This window comes from Salvelinus fontinalis, chromosome 33 (assembly GCF_029448725.1).
Source record: "Salvelinus fontinalis isolate EN_2023a chromosome 33, ASM2944872v1, whole genome shotgun sequence".
Taxonomy (NCBI): Eukaryota; Metazoa; Chordata; class Actinopteri; order Salmoniformes; family Salmonidae; genus Salvelinus; species Salvelinus fontinalis.
In genome coordinates, this window is record NC_074697.1 from 34,684,353 (window position 1) to 34,707,115 (window position 22,763).

Genomic DNA, 22,763 nt, shown 5'->3' on the forward strand with positions numbered 1-22,763 from the left:
TGCCACTATGTAAAGATTTCACAGTAAGTGAAACTGATATTAAGATACCTTGATATTCAACATTTCTCTCCATCTCCCTTTATTCATGAGTTGATCTGTACAATCATCTACTCGATTTTGCCAAATAGGAGATTCAAGTAAATCGTTGTAGGTTATCTAGAAAGCTTAGGAACTTTGGTCATTTTACTTTTTGTTTGACTGCAGTTCAAGTTTGTATGATTCGGCAACGCTATATTTTACTCGATGTGCTTTGTGCGTCCTGAGCGCGCTCTGTGTCGAAATAGCCTACTGCTGAAATGCAGTAAATTAATTGAGAAACATGATAACTCACGGAATTTATGAACGGCCTGTTTCGCAATTCACAATGTCATTGGCGATCAAAGTTAATAAGCCTACTCTATCATTAGGGCTACTTAACGAGGACCAACTCTGTTTTATCTACTCTCATACCGTTTGTTGATCACACATTCCCTACTGACGCTCTCGTATGGTCAGCAATACCAGACAGCGCAAAGAAGCTGGGGAAATGTTATAGCGGTATTTTGACATGCATATAGCAGATTTGCATTAACAATGCAACCTATGGAATATATAATAAAGTTAGGAATTTTCATGCGAGACAGGAGTAAAAATTGTTTCATTTGGATTGGGACGATAGGAAAATAGCATAAGGTCTATAAAAGGCTACGTGAGTCAATAGATAGCAAGGCCGGCTCGCCCAGTAAGCGGCATTTTCTGTGCTAAACTGACCAAGCCGCACCTCCAACAACAAATACAAACTAACCATTCTGCCCAAAAACCATGTACATTTCTCTCAACCAGTGGCATATGGGCTTTTTAGGTGAACGCTGATGCCGCCCTGTGATAAGCAATGCCCACTTTGTCAAATGGATGGGCGTCAAATATTTATCTTGTACATTCTCAGCGTGCATCTCCAGGGTGCTGTTGGAGAGACGCATCGTTGCCGAGCTCCACCAATTTCCGTAAAAATATCGTCTAACAAAAATCATGTAGTATATGGTAGAAAGTGTTCGTGGGCTTTTCTGTAGCCTACAGGTTGGAGATAAATGTATGACAATGTAATGATAGACACGTTTTACATCAAGCAGGTTTCTCCGATTAAATAGCCTAACTTTAATGGCGCCCAAATCAAATAAGCATTTGCTGACATGTTAACATATCCTTAAAACAGGACAGGTCAATGTAAAATACAAAATATTTGTCATGGTCAGTGGTTTCAAGGTTGTATCCGTCAATTTGACGAGCTGATCATAGCGAAGAATAAAACAATTTTGCATTTCCCTCTGTGTAAACACATTTCAAATAGATTCAGGATAACTCCTGATAAAGTTAGGTAGCTGATATTCAGAAGTTTAAATAGCCAAATTGATTAGTCTTAGGAATCTGGACTATTAAAGCCAATGCAACAGTCTGTTTTACAAACGGTGGGCTGCACCCCAGTCATCAAGGGCCGAAGTCTTTAGGACGTTTTTTTGGGGGGGGTCAGGACCGGCCGTCTTTTTTTTGGTGCAGTCCAGATCGGCCTTGGTTTCCACGTCCACGTAAGGTGGTTTTTGGTTTGGCCCAACTATAGACGTCATAGACGAAACTTGGGTGAATGATCATCTTACCATAGAGATCGGGCATTACACAATTACTCTGATTGGCCCAAATCAGCAGTTATAGTAATTATCTAAAATGTGTAAGTCACACAGTTATCTGGATTGGCCCAAATGGGTACTAAGGTAGGCTATTATGTTCTTTACATTCATTTACTTAATCTCCAACCATTTCTCAATGAGCTCCACCTTATAATATTCATTATCTTATAAAGTAGTAATTCTCTTTATTTAGATTTCACCCCATGTAGTTATATTTTTTAACATAATGCACTATGCAAAGCTGCAAGAAAGATTGCTTTTATATCATACGCATAGCGTTTTATCGCGGACATTTATTTTGAAGGCGAAATCCAGATGTCTTAATGCTGCTTCCGAGACGCTAATAAAACAAAGCTTGAAATAGCTTCCGATTTCGACTAGAGACAAGTCGTCGGATGTCGCCAGGTGGTTGACGATTACATTACAACGCTGACCATTTTCATTCAGTGCTGCATTGTTGGCACTTTTGTGCCGGTTCATTGTTTGGAGAGAAAAAACATGTAGAAAATTGTTTGTATATAGCCAAAATTATTTTCCAAAAATGCAGGCTCAGACAGTACAAAAAGAATTGCGTTGGCCGGGAATCGAACCCGGGTCAACTGCTTGGAAGGCAGCTATGCTCACCACTATACCACCAACGCTGACATGACTTAAAAATAAACATGACTGATTTTAAAGTAGCAATTTTAATGTTTTTTGTAAATACCTGATTAAATGTTTATTTTTTTATTGGCCATATACATATCAGACACATAATTACACTTATAATTAGCTAAATGTTAACAGAAAATTGACAAACATACTAGAAAATAGGTCACGGTTAAATAATACAGATGTGCTAATGTTGCTTGTTTTAAGGTGTCGTAATCAAATTACATTATTTTGCTTATCCAGCTAATGTGCGCTCGTCCCTGCTATACCAGTTATGAACGCTAGGCTAGCCTGGTTTTGGTTTGCAAGTCAACTTCCAATTGAAGTCGATAGCTTGCAAAGAGAGGGAGAGAGAGAGAGCTTCCATAGCTAGCTAGCTCACATTACCGGACCAAATATTATCTAACAGTTTTTGTTTCTCATTTCTAGTGGTATTACAGCGCATTTGTAAAGTATTCAGACCCCTTGACTTATCCACATTTTGTTACGTTACAGCCTTATTCTGAAATGGATTACACACAATAACACAAAGGGAAAAAATAACAGAAATACCTTATTTACATAAGTATTCAGACACTTTGCAACTAGACTCGAAATTGAGCTCAGGTGCATCCGAGAAACGATTTGGTCAAGGCACAACAACAAAAAAGTCTGCCGTATTGAAGGTCCCCAAGAACACAGTGGCCTCCATTATAAATGGAAGAAGTTTGGAACCACCAAGACGCTTCCTAGAGCTGGTCGCACGGACAAACTGTGCAATCGGGGGAGAAGGGCCTTGGTCAGAGGTGAACAAAAATCATATGGTCACTGACAGAGCTCCAGTTCCTCTGTGGAGATGGGAGAACCTTCCAGAAGGACAATTATCTCTGCAGCACTCCACCAACCAGGCCTTTATGGTAGAGTGGCCAGACGGAAACCACTCCTCAGTAAAAGGCACTGCTTGGAGTTTTCCAAAAAGGCATCTAAAGGACTCTCAGACCATGAGAAACATTATTCTCTGGTCTGATGAAACCAAGATTGAACTCTATGGCCTGAATGCCAAGCGTCACGTCAGGAGGAAACCTGGCACCATCCCTACAGTGAGGCATGGTGGTGGTGGTGGCAGCATCATGCTGTGGGGAAGTTTTTCAGTGGAAGGGACTGGGAGAGGGAAAGATGAACAGAGCAAAGTACAGAGAGGTCGTTGATAGAAATCTGATCCAGAGCGCTCAGGACCTCAGACTGGGGCAAAGGTTCACAACAAGACAACAACCCTAAGCACACAGCCAAGATAAAGCAGGAGTGGCTTTGGGACACATCTCTGAATATCCTTGAGTGATCCAGCCAGAGCCTGGACTTGAATCCGATCAAACATCTCTGGAGAGACCTGAAAATAGTTGTGCAGCAACGTTCCCCATCCAACCTGACTGAGCTTGAGAGGATCTGCAGAGAAGAATGGGAGAAACTCCCCAAATACAGGTGTGCCAAGCTTGTAGTGTCATAGCCAAGAAGACTCGAGGCTGTAATTGCTGCCAAAGGTCCTTCAACAAAGTACTGAGTAAAGGGTCTGAATACTTATGTGAATGTGATATTTCAGTATTTTTATTAATACATTTGCAGAAACATTTCTAAAAACCTGTTTTTGCTTTGTCATTTTGCGGTAGTGCATGTAGATTGATGAAGGAAAATACTCTTTGATTCGTACTAGTGATATCCTTGACCTGCTCTGTGTTGATTTATTGATGGGCTCTCTCTCTCTCTCTTCTCTTTTTTTCTCTCTTTCTCTCTTTCTCTCTCTATCATTTCAGAATGGGAGTGTTGAGAAGCGAGGATGTGCTGACAACGTCACCGTCATACTGGTGTCTGTTAGCTTCTGAACAACAGACACCCGATCTGGCCCGTCATTGTGTGCCTCTGAGTGCAATGTCCACCGTGGCTCCAGACCTTAAAATATGACCAGATCCCACCACTCCCAGCAACACTGCCCGCAACAGATGAACATCAGACATGTTGGTCAACCGTTCATTTTAAACAAGATGTTCTAATCTCTAACTCAATGTGAACAGCATACCGTACGCATGTACGCAATGCAAATGCTAATTGCTTGTGTTGCATACTTGCGTAGGGTGTAAATAAGGCCGAATGCTCTGTAGTGCCCTGTACTGCTTGTCCTGATGACTACTGATGATTTAAATGGGCTTTATGTTTTCTATCTAATACATTCTCTTTTCTAATTTGTGCACATATTTTATTGCCTTAAATGTGTATTTTTCTTTGGGGTACTTTTAATAAAGTAGTTCAGAACAGAATTTCAGAGATTGTCACAAAAAATTCTACACATGTATACAACCCTGCATAATCCAATCGGAAGCTGGTCTACATTTAATGGACTCCTAACTTCCTCTCTGTTCCTGCCACCTTGGATAATACAGATGTCTGTCCCTTCCCTCCGTCCCACGTCTCCTACAAGTTCATATCATAAACATACCTTAGGATTGGCTTTATTGTATCTGATTAGGAATTTAAGAAGGAATCCTGTTTGACACATTGCATGATGCCCCTCTTTATCCCAGACAAATTTCCCCTCATGGACAATAAAGTCAATTATATCAACTTGTAGGATGCCTGGGATACACTTGGGAACCACATCTCTAGCAATAGCCTGTTTCTTCCAGGTAACGAATGGGTTTGGCCATTAGATGGTGCTATTATACCGTTTCTCAACCTCAATCATGATGACGGCTTGTAACAGGCGAGACAGACTTACGCTATCAGACAGAGATACACATCTTCAGCTTCTCTTTTTATGTATGCCTTAGCAGATTTACGCTGTACAAAAATATAAATGCAACATGTAAAGTGTTGGTCCAATGTTTCATGAGCTGAAATAAATTATCCCTGAAATTTACCATATGCACAAAATGCTTATTTCTTTCAAATTTTGTGCACAAATTTGTTTACAGCCCTGTTAGTGAGCATTTCTCCTTTGCCAAGATAATCCATCCACCATATCAAGAAGCTGATTAAACAGCATGTTCATTACACAAGTGGACCTTGTGCTGGGAACAATAAAAGGCTACTCTAAAATGTTTACTTTTGTCACACAACACAATGCCACAGATGTCTCAAGTTTTGAATGAGTGTGCAATTGGAATGCTGACTGCAGGAATGCCCACCAGAGAATTGAATGTTAATTTCTCTACCATAAGCCGCCTCCAATGTCGGTTGGACATATTTGGCGGTATGTCCAAACGACCTCACAACCGCAGACCACGTGTATGGCATTGTGTGGGTGAGCGGTTTGCTGATGTCAATGTGAACATAGTGCCCCATGGTGGCGGTGGGGTTATGGTATGGGCAGACATAAGCTACAGACAACGAACACAATTGCATTTTAGCGATGGCAATTTGAACGCACAGAGGTACGGTGACGAGATCCTGAGGCACATTGTCATAACATTCATCCGCCTCTATCACGTCATGTTTCAGCATGACTTGCCAACTATTGAGCATGTTTGGGAGGCTCTGGATTGATGTGTATGACAGCGTGTCCAATCCACTCTCCATGCGCACCTTCCTCACCCTTGCCGTCCACGTCTCTTCTAACTGAGGCCCAAATAAAGGGTTGAGCAAGGGGGAAACAATGTTCAGATCCAGGGGGTAAACAAGTCAGCAGTCAGGTAACCTCTTGCCATTTCCCAGTCGTATTATAGGCCTATAGCCTGTTCATAAATGGCATGTCATATTGATATAGAAAACAGGGCTGTTTTAGAGTATTTCACAACATGTGTAGGTATGTAGACAGTGTATGGTGCGTACCCTGACATAACGGTCAGTGCTATCTGGGGTCCTTGGGACGTCCCTACTCTAACCTTAACTAATACCATAACACTTAGCTTAACCATTTTACATTTCAACTTCAATGAGGTACTGTAGGGCCGTCCCAAGATAGCACAGACCCCAACAGAACAGTTGTTTTTCCCGTTGTCTGTGTTCCTCCTGAAGCAGTGATGTGTTTATGGAAGAGTCTGAATAGCTTGCCTCAGGCTGTTGATTTAAATCACCATATCATTCTTTAGATAACTCTGCTCTTAAATCACCACCAGCCAGCCAGCCTGACTGAGAGCTGCATCTGTTAGAGCAGGCTGAAGACTCTCTGTGTGTCTGTCTGTCTCTCTCTCTATATCTCTCTCTCTCTTTCTATATACACTGCTCAAAAAAATAAAGGGAACACTTAAACAACACAATGTAACTCCAAGTCAATCACACTTCTGTGAAATCAAACTGTCCACTTAGGAAGCAACACTGATTGACAATAAATTTCACATGCTGTTGTGCAAATTCGCCACTGGCGCCCTGTGCTCTTCACAGATGAAAGCAGGTTCACACTGAACACATGAGCACATGTGACAGACGTGACAGAGTCTGGAGACGCCGTGGAGAACGTTCTGCTGCCTGCAACATCCTTCAGCATGACCGGTTTGGCGATGGGTCAGTCATGGTGTGGGGTGGCATTTCTTTGTGGGGCCGCACAGCCCTCCATGTGCTCGCCAGAGGTAGCCTGACTGCCATTAGGTACCGAGATGAGATCCTCAGACCCCTTGTGAGACCATATGCTGACACATACACATTTATAATTTCCACCTTTTGTCTATTCCATTTGCACAACAGCATGTGAAATTTATTGTCAATCAGTGTTGCTTCCTAAGTGGACAGTTTGATTTCACAGAAGTGTGATTGACTTGGAGTTACATTGTGTTGTTTAAGTGTTCCCTTTATTTTTTTGAGCAGTGTATTTCATGTTTATGATTTTGCTGTTTTTTCTTTTCTACTTTCCTTCCATCTATAACATTTCTTAATATGATTCAGTTTCTTTGGTTTTGATGCCTCATGATTGAGCATTGCTCTTTTCAAGTAGACTGTGTTTTGTTGTGATCTGATAGGGGTGTCAGTGTGATGACTGTGAACGCTCTGAGAGACTTTGGGTGGAGGTCAGTGAAGTAGTCCACAGTACTACTGCCAAGAGATGAGCTTGTCGTGTCTTTGGCATCATTAAACTGAAGACTGTTAGTTTATCAAATCAATTATTATTATTACATGATTAACTAATCAGGTAAATTTTTACATTTACGTTTTAGTCATTTAGCAGACGCTCTTATCCAGAGCGACTTACAGTAGAGTGCATACATTTTATTACATTATTTACATACTGAGACAAGGACATCCCTACCGGCCAAACCCTCCCTAACCCGGACGACGCTATGCCAATTGTGCATCGCCCCACGGACCTCCCGGTTGCGGCCGGCTGCGACAGAGCCTGGGCGCGAACCCAGCGACTCTGGTGGCGCAGCTAGCACTGCGATGCAGTGCCCTAGACCACTGCGCCACCCGGGAGGTTAAATATAAAAAACTATCGGCCTAAATCGAATCTTCCATTCCTCTCAAAAAAAATTGAAAAAGCTGTTGCGCAGCAACTCACTGCCTTCCTGAAGACAAACAATGTATACGAAATGCTTCAGTCTGGTTTTAGACCCCATCATACATTTTACATTTTAGTCATTTAGCAGACGCTCTTATCCAGAGCGACTTACAGTAGAGTGCATACATTTTATTACATTTTTTACATACTGAGACAAGGATATCCCTACCGGCCAATCCCTCCCTAAGCCGGACGACGCTATGCCAATTGTGCGTCGCCCCACGGACCTCCCGGTTGTGGCCGGCTGCGACAGAGCCTGGGCGTGAACCCAGAGACTCTGGTGGCGCAGCTAGCACTGCGATGCAGTGCCCTAGACCAGTGCCCTAGACCACATCATAGCACTGAGACTGCACTTGTGAAGGTGGTAAATGACATTTAATGGCGTCAGACCAAGGCTCTGCATCTGTCCTCGTGCTACTAGACCTTAGTGCTGCCTTTGACACCATCGATCACCACATTCTTTTGGAGAGACTGGAAACCCAAATTGGTCTACACGGACAAGTTCTGGCCTGGTTTAGATATTATCTGTCGGAAAGATATCAGTTTGTCTCTGTGAATGGTTTGTCCTCTGACAAATCAACTGTACATTTCGGTTTTCCTCAAGGTTCCGTTTTAGGACAACTATTGTTTTCACTATATATTTTACCTCTTGGGGATGTTATTCGAAAACATAATGTTAACTTTCACTGCTATGCGGATGACACACAGCTGTACATTTCAAAGAAACATGGTGAAGCCCCAAAATTGCCCTCGCTAGAAGCCTGTGTTTCAGACATAAGGAAGTGGATGGCTGCAAACTTTCTACTTTTAAACTCGGACAAAACAGAGATGCTTGTTCTAGGTCCCAAGAAACAAAGAGATCTTCTGTTAAATCTGACAATTAATCTTGATGGTTGTAAAGTCGTCTCAAATAAAACTGTGAAGGACCTCGGCGTTACTCTTGGGCTTGCTCCTACCTATCTTTCCGAATTGGTCCTGCCGTACATACCTACACGTGCGCTACGGTCACAAGACGCAGGCCTCCTAATTGTCCCTAGGATTTCTAAGCAAACAGCTGGAGGCAGGGCTTTCTCCTATAGATCTCCATTTTTATGGAACGGTCTGCCTACCCATGTGAGAGACGCAGACTCGGTCTCAACCTTTAAGTCTTTACTGAAGACTTATCTCTTCAGTAGGTCATATGATTGAGTGTAGTCTGGCCCAGGAGTGTGAAGGTGAACGGAAAGGCTCTGGAGCAACGAACCGCCCTTGCTGTCTCTGCCTGGCCGGTTCCCCTCTCTCCACTGGGATTCTCTGCCTCTAACCCTATTACAGGGGCTGAGTCACTGGCTTACTGGTGCTCTTTCATGCCGTCCCCACTGTCCACACTGCCCACTGTCCCCACTGTCCTCCAAACACACACACTGCCCACTGTCCTCCAAACACACACACTGCCCACTGTCCTCCAAACACACACACTGCCCACTGTCCCCCAAACAAACACACTGCCCACTGTCCTCCAAACACACACACTGCCCACTGTCCTCCAAACACACACACTGCCCACTGTCCCCCAAACACACACACTGCCCACTGTACTCCAAACACACACACTGCCCACTGTCCCCCAAACACACACACTGCCCACTGTCCTCCAAACACACACACTGCCCACTGTCCTCCAAACACACACACTGCCCACTGTCCCCCAAACACACACACTGCCCACTGTCCTCCAAACACACACACTGCCCACTGTCCCCCAAACACACACACTGCCCACTGTCCTCCAAACACACACACTGCCCACTGTCCCCCAAACACACACACTGCCCACTGTCCTCCAAACACACACACTGCCCACTGTCCCCCAAACACACACACTGCCCACTGTCCCCCAAACACACACACTGCCCACTGTCCTCCAAACACACACACTGCCCACTGTCCCCCAAACACACACACTGCCCACTGTCCTCCAAACACACACACTGCCCACTCTCCTCTAAACACACACACTGCCCACTGTCCCCCAAACACACACACTGCCCACTGTCCTCCAAACACACACACTGCCCACTGTCCCCCAAACACACACACTGCCCACTGTCCTCCAAACACACACACTGCCCACTGTCCTCCAAACACACACACTGCCCACTGTCCCCCGAACACACACACTGCCCACTGTCCTCCAAACACACACACTGCCCACTGTCCCCCAAACACACACACTGCCCACTGTCCTCCAAACACACACACTGCCCACTGTCCTCCAAACACACACACTGCCCACTGTCCCCCAAACACACACACTGCCCACTGTCCTCCAAACACACACACTGCCCACTGTCCCCCAAACACACACACTGCCCACTGTCCTCCAAACACACACACTGCCCACTGTCCCCCAAACACACACACTGCCCACTGTCCTCCAAACACACACACTGCCCACTGTCCCCCAAACACACACACTGCCCACTGTCCCCCAAACACACACACTGCCCACTGTCCTCCAAACACACACACTGCCCACTGTCCCCCAAACACACACACTGCCCACTGTCCTCCAAACACACACACTGCCCACTCTCCTCTAAACACACACACTGCCCACTGTCCCCCAAACACACACACTGCCCACTGTCCTCCAAACACACACACTGCCCACTGTCCCCCAAACACACACACTGCCCACTGTCCTCCAAACACACACACTGCCCACTGTCCTCCAAACACACACACTGCCCACTGTCCCCCAAACACACACACTGCCCACTGTCCTCCAAACACACACACTGCCCACTGTCCCCCAAACACACACACTGCCCACTGTCCTCCAAACACACACACTGCCCACTGTCCCCCAAACACACACACTGCCCACTGTCCCCCAAACACACACACTGCCCACTGTCCCCCAAACACACACACTGCCCACTGTCCCCCAAACACACACACTGCCCACTGTCCCCCAAACACACACACTGTCCACTGTCCTCCAAACACACACACTGCCCACTGTCCCCCAAACACACACACTGCCCTCCAAACACACACACTGCACACTGACGGAGGAGATTGAGAGACATAAGTAACCATGATGAGTTATTATATTTGGCACATTTTACAGCTCTTATTTGAATAATTATTTGAATAAATTTGTTTACGTGATGATTTCAACCAAATGACTTGTTCAGTCTACTGTTGTCACAGTGAGTACTTTATGTAACAGATTCTCTCCACCTATCTGTCTGCATGTCTGTCTTTGGGTTGTTGGCAGATGACTGCTAGGCCAAGGTCACTGGCTGTCTGGTTTACTGTGGGCCACAGGGCTATACTTAAAATTGAAATACAGTGTGTGTGTGTGAATACAGTGTGTGTGTGTGTGTGTGTGTGTGTGTGTGTGTGTGTGTGTGTGTGTGTGTGTGTGTGTGTGTGTGTGTGTGTGTGTGTGTGTGTGTGTGTGTGTGTGTGTGTGTGTGTGTGTGTGTGTGTGTGTGTGTGTGTGTGTGTGTGTGTGCATATCAGACAGATTATTATGCCTACCCCTGCTGTGGGAGACCAGTGCTCTGGGGAGAGGAGGAGAAAGTAGGGGAGGAGAGAGGAGGAGAAAGGAGTAAGGAGGAGAGAGAGCTGCATTGGTCTCAGGTGCAGCAGAGTGACAGTCTCATTATACAGAGAGCTGATTAGACAGAATCAATGGCAGAGTTCAGTTCAGGGCTTCATTAAGCAATTCAATTACTGCAAGGCTGTAGGACACAGGGCTATTAACCTGATCAAGATAACCTCACTATAGGTTCACCACATCAGCTTGTTGACACAACCCCATGGCTGTGTCCCAAATTGCACACTAGAGCAGTGGTTCCCAGCCAGGGGTACTAGGTCTATCCACATGGGGTACTTGAGAAGACTCATGAGGCCATAGATGTACTAGTAAAATGCACATGAGGGGGTACTTCAGTTGTACTCCAGGCAGAGAAAAATTCAGTTGGTGGTACAGTAACCGAAAAAGGTTGGGAACCACTGCCATATAGTACGCATCCAACAACTGTGTTGACTGGAGTGGTTGTGGGCAGGAGGATGGAAATAATTCTGCTGTGCTGTTTTGTCTTGACACTGACTTACTCTAGTGTAACACCACAACAACAATAGAAGTGGAACAACACCTAGTGGACGTGGACAGTTATCATATACAGTCATATCTGTGGTACACATGAACTATGGTGTCACAGTGAAACAGGAAGTTCTATTGGCACCAACATGTATGGTAGGATGGGCAGCTGTCCTTTCCTGTGGTGCTGATATTCCAGCCTGACTGCTCCCTGCACTGTGTGTGTGTGTGTGCGCATGTATGCGTGCATATCTAGTGTGGTCTGTGTAGTAGCAGAGACAATGGGATAGACAGGTGTTGAGACAGCTGCTCAGCAGTTTGGCATGGTCTCCTTAATCCCATATAAGACACACACATACACTGAACATGTCACGCCCTGATCTGTTTCACCTGTTCCTGTGATTGTCTCCACCCCCTCCAGGTGTCGCTTATTTTCCACAGTGTATTTATCCGTGTGTTTCCTGTCTCTCTGTGCCAGTTTGGGCCAGTTCGTTTAGTCAAGTCAACCAGCGTGTTTTTCCCGTACTCCTTTTGCTATTCTCCTTTTTCTAGTTCTCCCGGTTTTGACCCTTGCCTGTTCTTCTACTCTGTACCCGCCTGCCTGACAATTCTGCCTGCCTTGACCACAAGCCTGTCTTCCACTCTGTACCTCCTGTACTCTAATCTGGTTTTGACCTTTTGCCTGTCCACGACCATTCTCTTGCCTACCACTTTGGATTATTAAACATTGTAAGACTCCAACCATCTGCCTCCTGTGTCTGCATCTGGGTCTCACCTTGTGCCTTGATAGAACAACAATGTTTCTTCCATTGTGAGGCTACAGAGCTGGCTGGCTAGCCCATACTACAGCATGTCAGCGTCCCAAATGGAACCCTTTTTCCTATACAGTGCACTATTATTGACGAGGGGGCTCTGGTCAAAAGTAGTGCACTATGTAGGGAATAGGGTACCATTTGGATGGAACCTATGATTCACCATATTGTTCTGCAAAACTCTCTGGTCTAGTGGTGAGCGGGTCAGCTGTTTATTTAACTGCATCCACCTACAATTGCTATTATAAACTGGGTGGTTCGAGGCCTGAATGCTGATTGGCTGAAAGTCGGGTATGACAAAACATGTATTTTTACTCTTCTAATTACATTGATAAGCAGTTTATCATAGCAGTAAGGCACCTCAGGGGTTTGTTGTATATAGCCAATATAACACGGCTAAGGGCTGTGTCCTAGCACTGCATTGGGTCGTGCGTAACAACAGCCCTTGGCCGTGGTATATTGGCCATATACCACACCCCTCGGGCCTTATTGTTTAAATAACCCATCCACAGCCACCCGACTATATGTGATAAAGTGAAAATCTGAGTGACCCTAACCAGTAAATATAGACAATGCGCTATAGCTTACAGTCAAAGACGGCACAATGTTTTTTTTTTCAGGGGATGCAGGATTTTGTTTTGGGGATTTATATATGTTCCTGCTTATAATTTACTACATTTCTGTAGGGTATTTGATAGTCAACTTGTCTATATAAGATACATGAAGCTTCTCTTCTGTCATGTGTTGCTCTAGAAGACTAAATAAACCCTTGTTCAACAGAATAATGTCATAAATTGATAGAATGAATGCTTCAATCAGGTTGACATTGGTAAAGTTTTCTCTGTCATCCTCTTTAGTGGAGCAAAGACGTTTAGGGACCCTGGAACAAAATGCAATAACTAATACAATACGGGAAATATTTTCTGTACAAAATGTCCAAATGACATCAGTTTGACCGGTTGTAAGGAAATAGAAAGCTGTGAAAACGACCCAATACACTATGTTCCTGAAAAGATTTTAGTTTGGCTTGGATGCATATTTTATATGGTTGAAATACTATCAGTGTATATGAGGCTGATAAACCACCTATACAGATGGTATCTATTGGAGCATTTGCATTCTCTGAAGATGCTGGAAAAAAATCATAGTCTATTTCTCCACTTCTATTCCGTAGTCAAATTTTGTCTACATTTTGTGTGTAATTTTACTGCAAGAAACTCTGCAGGAGTGAATATTAAGGCTATGTGAGAGGTTACTGACCTACAGTCAGTGTGTGACGCCCGTCTGAAGAAGTGGACCAAGATGCAGCGTGGGGTAGGTTAATCATATTCTTCAATGATAACCAGCAAAACAAAGAAAGAGAAAACCAACGAAACATCCAGCCTTGTAGGTGTCACGTTCCTGACCTATTTCTGTTAGTTTGTTGTGTGTGTTAGTTGGTCAGGACGTGAGTTTGGGTGGCCATTCTATGTTTTCTGTTTCTATGTTGGTTTATGGGTTGCCTGGTATGGCTCTTAATTAGAGGCAGGTGTTTGGCGTTCCTCTAATTAAGAGTCATATTTAGGTAGGTTGTTTCACAGTGTTCGTTGTGGGTGGTTGTCTCCTGTGTCAGTGTTTGTCGCACCATACGGGACTGTTTCGGTTTGTTTGTTCATCGTATTTTTATGTGTAGGCTTTTTTCCCTGTTCGTGCGTTCTCGTGTGTTATGTGAGTCCGTCGTCCAGATCTGTCTACACCGTTTGTTATTTTGTTTAGTCAAGTGTATTTCGTTTTCGTGTTTTTTCGTTAATAAATCATGTCTTCAAACTCCGCTGCATTTTGGTTCAATCCCTGCTCCTCCTCTTCTGATGAAGAGGAAGAGGAAAACCGTTACGGTAGGGCTCAACCACAACAATACAAGAACAAAATCCCACAACCTATGTGGGAAAAAAGGCTACCTAAGTATGATTCCCAATCAGAGCCAATGATAGACAGCTGCCTCTGATTGGGAACCACACTCGGCCAAACACAAAGAAATACAACACATAGAATGCCCACCCCACACCACACCCTGACCTAACCAAATAGAGAAATAAGACGGCTCTAAGGTCAGGGCGTGACACAGTGTCCAGATTACAGTTCCCTTTAACCCATCTTAACAGTCAGCTACAGTTCCCTTGACATGCCATAGGCCTATTTGAAGTCCCTGTCTTGTGGCTGTTGAATATGTTTAGTGCCTCACAATCATTGCACATAACGTAGCGCTATCATCCTCTTTTACCACTTCACCAAATTTTTCGCTGGTTGCGTCTAGTCTATGAGACCAGGCTGTTCCCAAACATGACTTTTCTGGCCCCCCTTCTCTTTATTTTCAACTCTCCTTTAGCAGCTTTTGTCTTATTTAATTAGACTCTGACATTGTCCTTTTGGATTGACATTAGCTATTTCTGCCCGTTTCCAAAAACAGTTAGCCATTGGTGTGTAGGATATTTGGCACCGTACAGTTAGGCCTAAAATAATGATTTCTTAAGGTATTGTTGTCTCTTTATTCAACCCGCCTACCACCCACTCGCCTTTCATCCACACAATAGTTAATGATCCTTAACCCGTCCGCCCCACTGATATAGGGCTATGAGTCAACCCGCATCGCAACTCTTGTCCTCCTCTCTCTCTCTCTCAATTCAATTCAAGGGCTTTATTTCCATGGGAAACACATGTTAACATTGCCAAAGCAAGTGAAGTAGATAATAAACAGAAGTGACATAAACAATAAAAATGTACAGTAAATATTACACTCACCGAAGTTCCAAAAGAATAAACACTCATCAAATGTCATATTACGTATATATATACAGTGTTGTAACGATGTGCAAATAGTGAAAGTACAAAAGGGAAAATAAATAAACATAAATATGGATTGTATCAGTGTTTGTTCTTCACTGGTTGCCCTTTTCTTGTGGCAACAGGTCACAAATCTTGCTGCTGTGATGGCACAATGTAGTATTTCACCCAGTAGATGTGGGAGTTTATCAAAATTGGATTTGTTTTCGAATTCTTTGTGGATCTGTGTTATCTGAGGGAAATACATGTCTCTAATATTGCCATACATTTGGCAGGAGGTTAGGAAGTGCAGCTCAGTTTCCACCTCATTTTGTGTGCAGTGTGCACATAGCCTGTCTTCTCTTGAGAGCCAGGTCTGCCTATGGTGGCCTTTCTCAGTAGCAAGGCTATGCTCACTTGTCACGTTGGTATGAATGATACAAGCGCAGGAATGCATAATGTTTTTTTTTATTAAGCCCAAATTACGGAGTGCCGTAAAAAGGCACGGGGACGAAGACCAAACAAACACATAACAAAACACAGGGTAGAAACCCAATACAAAAGAGAGAGGAGTACCTCGAATAAATACACAAACGCACAGTGATTATCACACAGGACAAGACCCATAATCATCTGCACAATCCACAATGGCACGAATGCCAAAACACACAGCACAGGTACTCACACGCACCAATGGGCATTGTAACAATAATGGACAGCCCAATAGAAACCAAAGGGCACACCTATGCATGTACTAATCAGTGGGAATAGGGGACAGGTGTGCGTAATGAAAGTTCTGGAGGGATCCGTGACATCACTGAGTCTATACATAGTCAAAGCTTTCCTTAAGTTTGGGTCAGTCACAGTGGTCAGGTATTCTGCCACTGTGGTCAGGTATTCTGCCACTGTGTACTCTCTGTTCAGGGCCAAGTAGCATTCTAGTTTGCTCAGTTTTTTTTTGTTAATTCTTTCCAATGTGTCAAGTAATTATCTTTTTGTTTTCTCATGATCTGGTTGGGTCTAATTGTGTTGTTGTCCTGGGGCTCTGTGGGGTGGGTTTGTGAACAGAGCCTCAGGACCAGCTTGCTTAGAGGTCTCTTCTCCAGGTTCATCTCTCTGTAGGTGATGGCTTTGTTATGGAAGGTTTGGGAATCGCTTCCTTTCAGGTAGTTGTAGAATGTAACGGCTCTTTTCTGGATTTTGATTATTAGTGGGTATCGGTCCTAATTCTGCTCTGCATGCATTATTTGGTGTTTAACGTTGTACACGGAGGATATTTTTGCAGAGTCTTAATTTGGTGTTTGTCCCATTTTGTGAATTCTTGGTTGGTGAGCAGACCCCAGACCTCACAACCACAAAGGGCAATGGGTTCTATAACTGATTCAAGTATTTTTAGCCAGATTCTAATTGACATGTCGAATTTGATGTTCCTTTTGATGGCATAGAAGGCCCTCCTTGCCTTGTCTCTCAGCTCGTTCACAGCTTTGTGGAAGTTACCTGTGGCGCTGATGTGTAGGCCGAGGTATGTATCGTTTTTTGTTTTTTCTCAGACAATGGTGTCTAGATGGAATTTCTATTTGTGGTCCTGGGAACTGGACCTTTTTTGGAACACCCTTATTTTTGTCTTACTGAGATTTACTGTCAGGGCCCAGGTCTGGCAGAATCTGTGCAGAAGATCTAGGTGCTGCTGTAGGCCCTCTTTAGTTGGGGACAGAAGCACCAGATCATCAGCAAACAGTAGACATTTGACTTCAGATTCTAGTAGGGTGAGGCTGGGTGCTGCAGACTGTTCTAGTGCCCTTCGCCAGTTCGTTGATATATAGGGTGGGGCTTAAGCTGCATCACTGTCTCACCCCATGGCCCTGTGGAAAGAAATGTTTGTGTTTTTTGCCAATTTTAACCGTACACTTGTTGTTTGTGTACATGGATTTTATAATGTTGTATGTTTTTCCCACAACACCACTTTCCATACATTTGTATTGCAGACCCTCAAATGTTTTAAATCAACAAAGCATGAGTAGAATTTGCCTTTGTTTTGGTTTGTTTGTCAATTAGGGTGTGCAGGGTAAATATGTGGTCTGTACGATAATTTGGTAAAAAGCCAATTTGATATTTTCTCAGTACATTGTTTTCACTGAAAATGTCTCTCTCTCTTGAGCTGTCTCTCTTGCACTGTCTCTCTCTTGCGCTCTCTCTTTCGTTGTCACGACTTCAACCGAGGCAGGCTCTCCTTCCCGTTCGGGTGGCGTTCGGCGGTCGTCGTCACCGGCCTATTAGCTGCCACTGACTCTTTTTCCTCCCCCTCCTTATGTGTTTATTTGTATCACCTGGTTTGGGGTAATTGGCAATTAGTGTGGCTTTATTAGCCAGCCAGATTGTATGCTTCTTTGTGCGGGATTGTTCGTCTGTTGCTGTGGATTTCGGGAGTGGGTTTTGTATTGTGTACTGGGTTTGTCTCCCGTGTTAGAAGACAGGTGTTTATGACACCCAGTAAGTCCGTGTTGGACATTTTGGTTTGCCGGTTAGGCATTAAATATCACCGCATTGAAGCTCTGCTGTTCCTGCGTCTGATTTCACACCCCACCGACACCCAGGTCGTTACAGAATCCCGCACCAATTTAAATGGAGTCAGCAGGAGCAGCAGCCAACCCTCTCCCATCGATGGAGGAACGGGTTCTCCACCACACAACTGTCCTCCATCGGATCGGATCCGCCATGGACCAAATGATGGAGAGAATGGAGCGATGGGAGAGGAGTGGGCTCCTCTCTCCACCTTCGGCTCCCCCCCCCCAGGACTCTTCATCCCCCGGCTCCAGCGCGCTCCGTCTTACGCTCCCGAGGGATTATGATGGAGCAGCGGCAGGTTGTCAGGGGTTCTTACTCCAACTGGAGCTATACCTGGCCACTGTTCGCCCCACTCCCTCGGGAGCGGAGAGGGTGAGTGTCCTCGTCTCCTGCCTAACGGGTCGTGCTCTGGAGTGGGCCAACGCAGTCTGGAATGGCCCGGACTCCGCGAAGGAGCACTACCCGGAGTTTACCCGTCGTTTTCGTGCCGTGTTTGACCACCCCACAGACGGCCGAGCGGCGGGTGAGAGACTATTTCATCTCAGGCAGGAGAAGAGGAGCGCACAGGATTTCGCGCTGGAGTTCCGGACCTTGGCCGCGGGATCAGGGTGGAACGACAGGGCCCTTATTGACCACTACCGGTGTAGTCTCCGGGAGGACGTCCGCAGGGAGCTAGCGTGTCGGGACATCGCGCTTTCTCTAGATGAACTTATTGACATGTCTATCCGACTGGATACTCTGCTGGCTGCCCGCGGGCGTTCGGAGAGGGTCCTGTGCGTTCCACCACCCAGCGCCCCGGCTCCCATCCCGATGGAGTTGGGAGGGGCCGCGCCTAGGGGTACCGGAGGAGGAGGCCCCCCCTGCACCAACTGTGGTCGGAGAGGACACACGTTCGACCGGTGCTGGGGGGGTCTGTCTGGGAGTCGAGATGTCAGGCGGAACGCTTCTCGATCACCCCAGGTGAGTCAGCACCAAACTCACCCAGAACCCCCTGTTGGTCACATGTTTGTCTCAATTTTTTTCCTTTATTTTTTCCCCTCTTCCCAGCATAGGGCACTAGTCGATTCAGGTGCAGCTGGGAACTTTATGGATCGCGGACTCGCCCGTAAGTTGGGCGTTCCGCTTGTGCCGATAGATTCTCCCTTTCCCGTTCACTCCCTAGATAGCCGGCCATTAGGGTCAGGGGTGGTCAGGGAGGTCACAGTTCCCCTGGACATGGTAACGCAGGGGAATCATAGGGAACGTATCAGTCTCTTTATTATTGATTCGCCTGCGTTTCCAGTGGTGCTGGGTGTTCCCTGGTTGGCCCGGCACAATCCCAATATTTCGTGGAGACAGGGGGTTCTCCAGGGGTGGTCAGAGGAGTGTTCTGGAAGGTGTCTGGGAGTTTCCATTGGTGCCACGTCGGTGGAGAGTCCAGACCAGGGTTCCACGGTGCGCATTCCCCCCGAGTATGCCGATTTGGCAATCGCTTTCTGTAAAAAGAAAGCGACGAAATTACCACCACATCGACCGGGTAGGGATTGTGCGATAGATCTCCAGGTTAACGCTGCGCTTCCTAAGAGTCACGTGTACCCTTTGTCCCAAGAGGAGACGTTGGCTATGGAGACATATGTCGCGGAGTCTCTGGGACAGGGGTACATTCGGCCCTCCATCTCACCCGTCTCCTCGAGTTTCTTTTTTGTGAAGAAAAAGGAGGGAGGTTTGCGTCCGTGTATTGATTATAGAGGTCTAAATGCCATCACAGTGGGGTTTAGTTACCCACTACCTCTCATCGCTTCGGCGGTGGAATCATTTCACGGAGCGCAGTTCTTTACAAAACTGGACCTCAGGAGCGCGTACAGTCTGGTGCGTATTCGGAAAGGAGATGAGTGGAAAACCGCATTTAGTACCACATCGGGCCACTATGAGTACTGCGTCATGCCGTATGGGTTAAAGAATGCTCCAGCCGTTTTCCAATCCTTTGTAGACGACATTCTCAGGGATCTGCACGTGCAGGGGGTGGTTGTGTATATCGATGACATTCTGATCTACTCAACTACTCACGCCGCGCATGTATCTCTGGTGCGCAAAGTGCTTGGCAGACTGCTGGAGCATGACCTATACGTCAAGGCTGAGAAGTGTGTGTTCTCCAAACAAGCCGTCTCCTTCCTGGGTTATCGCATTTCCACCTCGGGGGTGGTGGTGGAGAGTGACCGCATAAAGGCCGTGCGTAATTGGCCGACTCCAACCACGGTGAAGGAGGTGCAGCGGTTTTTGGGTTTTGCCAACTACTACCGGAGATTTATCCGGGGTTTTGGCCAGGTGGCGGCTCCCATTACCTCACTGCTAAAGGGGGGCCCGGTGCGGTTGCGGTGGTCGGCGGCGGCGGACGGAGCTTTCAACAGGTTGAAGGCTCTGTTCACGGATGCTCCCGTGTTGGCGCATCCGGATCCCTCTTTGGCATTCATAGTGGAGGTGGATGCGTCCGAGGCTGGGGTGGGTGCCGTGCTATCACAGCGCTCGGGTACGCCACCAAAACTCCGCCCCTGCGCTTTCTTCTCTAGTAAGCTCAGTGCAGCGGAGCGTAACTATGATGTGGGGGATCGGGAGTTGTTAGCGGTGGTCAGGGCTCTGAAGGTGTGGAGACACTGGCTTGAGGGGGCTAAGCACCCTTTTCTCATCTGGACCGACCACCAGAATCTGGAGTATATTCGGGCAGCTCGGAGACTGAACCCGCGTCAGGCAAGGTGGGCCATGTTTTTCACCCGGTTTCGGTACACGTTGTCTTATAGACCAGGCTCCCAAAACGTAAAGGCTGATGCATTGTCCCGCCTTTACGACACGGAGGATAGGACCACCGAACCCACTCCCATCATCCCCGCCTCGAGGCTGATAGCGCCAGTGGTATGGGAGGTGGACTCGGACATCGAGCGGGCGCTACGGGCGGAACCCGCGCCTCCTCAGTGTCCGGCGGGCCGTAAGTACGTACCGCTTGGTGTTCGGGACCGACTGATTCGGTGGGCTCATGTCCTACCCTCCTCGGGTCACCCTGGGGTGACGAGGACCGTGGGGAGCCTTCGGGGGAGGTATTGGTGGCCTACCTTAGCTCGGGACGTTAGGGTTTATGTCTCCTCCTGTTCGGTATGCGCTCAGAGTAAGGCTCCTAGGCACCTTCCTAGAGGGAAGTTGCAACCCCTCCCCGTTCCACAACGACCATGGTCTCATCTGTCCGTAGACTTCCTGACAGATCTCCCCCCTTCTCAGGGAAACACTACGGTTCTGGTCATTGTGGATCGGTTTTCTAAGTCCTGCCGTCTCCTCCCGTTGCCCGGTATCCCTACTGCCCTACAGACTGCGGAGGCCTTATTCACTCACGTCTTCCGGCACTACGGGGTGCCGGAGGACATCGTTTCTGATCGGGGCCCCCAATTCACGTCCCGAGTATGGAGGGCGTTCATGGAGCGTCTGGGGGTCACGGTCAGCTTGACTTCCGGTTTTCACCCCGAGAGTAATGGGCAGGTGGAAAGAGTGAACCAGGAGGTGGGTAGGTTTCTGCGGTCGTATTGCCAGGACCGGCCAGGGGAGTGGGCGAGATACATTCCCTGGGCCGAGATGGCCCAGAACTCCCTACGCCACTCCTCTACTAATGTGTCCCCCTTTCAGTGTGTGTTGGGGTACCAGCCGGTTCTGGCACCATGGCAGCCGAGCCAGACCGAGGCTCCTGCGGTGGAGGAGTGGGTACAGCGCTCCAAAGAGACCTGGAGGGCCGTCCAGGAGTCCCTCCAACAAGCTACTACTAGGCAGAAGAGGAGCGCTGACCGCCACCGCAGTGAGGCCCCCGTGTTTGTACCGGGGGAAAGGGTCTGGCTCTCGACCCGAAACCTACCCCTCCGCTTGCCCTGCCGGAAGCTGAGGCCGCAGTGTGTAGGGCCCTTCAAAGTCCTGAGGAGAATAAACGAGGTGTGTTATCGGTTAAAACTCCCTTCCTATTATCGTATTAACCCCTCGTTTCATGTGTCTCTCCTCAGGCCGGTGGTAGCTGGTCCCCTGCAGGACGGTGAGGTGCTGGAGGTCCCTCCTCCCCCTTTAGACATCGAGGGGTCCCCGGCGTATACGATACGGGCCATTCTGAACTCAAGACGCCGGGTGAGGGGCCTGCAGTACCTCGTAGACTGGGAGGGGTACGGTCCGGAGGAGAGGTGCTGGGTACCGGTGGAGGACATTTTGGATCCATCTATGTTAAGGGATTTCCATCGCCTCCATCCGGATCGCCCTGCGCCTCGTCCTCCGGGTCGACCTCGAGGCCGGTGTCGGCGCGCTGCGGGAGCCACGCGTCGGAGGGGGGGTACTGTCACGACTTCAACCGAGGCAGGCTCTCCTTCCCGTTCGGGTGGCGTTCGGCGGTCGTCGTCACCGGCCTATTAGCTGCCACTGACTCTTTTTCCTCCCCCTCCTTATGTGTTTATTTGTATCACCTGGTTTGGGGTAATTGGCAATTAGTGTGGCTTTATTAGCCAGCCAGATTGTATGCTTCTTTGTGCGGGATTGTTCGTCTGTTGCTGTGGATTTCGGGAGTGGGTTTTGTATTGTGTACTGGGTTTGTCTCCCGTGTTAGAAGACAGGTGTTTATGACACCCAGTAAGTCCGTGTTGGACATTTTGGTTTGCCGGTTAGGCATTAAATATCACCGCATTGAAGCTCTGCTGTTCCTGCGTCTGATTTCACACCCCACCGACACC

The 22,763-nt window shown here is 47.0% G+C and overlaps 1 non-coding gene across 1 annotated transcript; it reads right to left on the bottom strand.

Annotated features, from left to right (window-relative positions):
* Positions 1 to 2,230: 2,230 nt before the first annotated feature.
* trnag-ucc (transfer RNA glycine (anticodon UCC)) lies at positions 2,231 to 2,302 on the bottom strand. Its single transcript has one exon. It is a non-coding gene; the product is annotated as a tRNA-Gly (tRNA).
* Between the last annotated feature and the right edge of the window lie 20,461 nt (positions 2,303 to 22,763).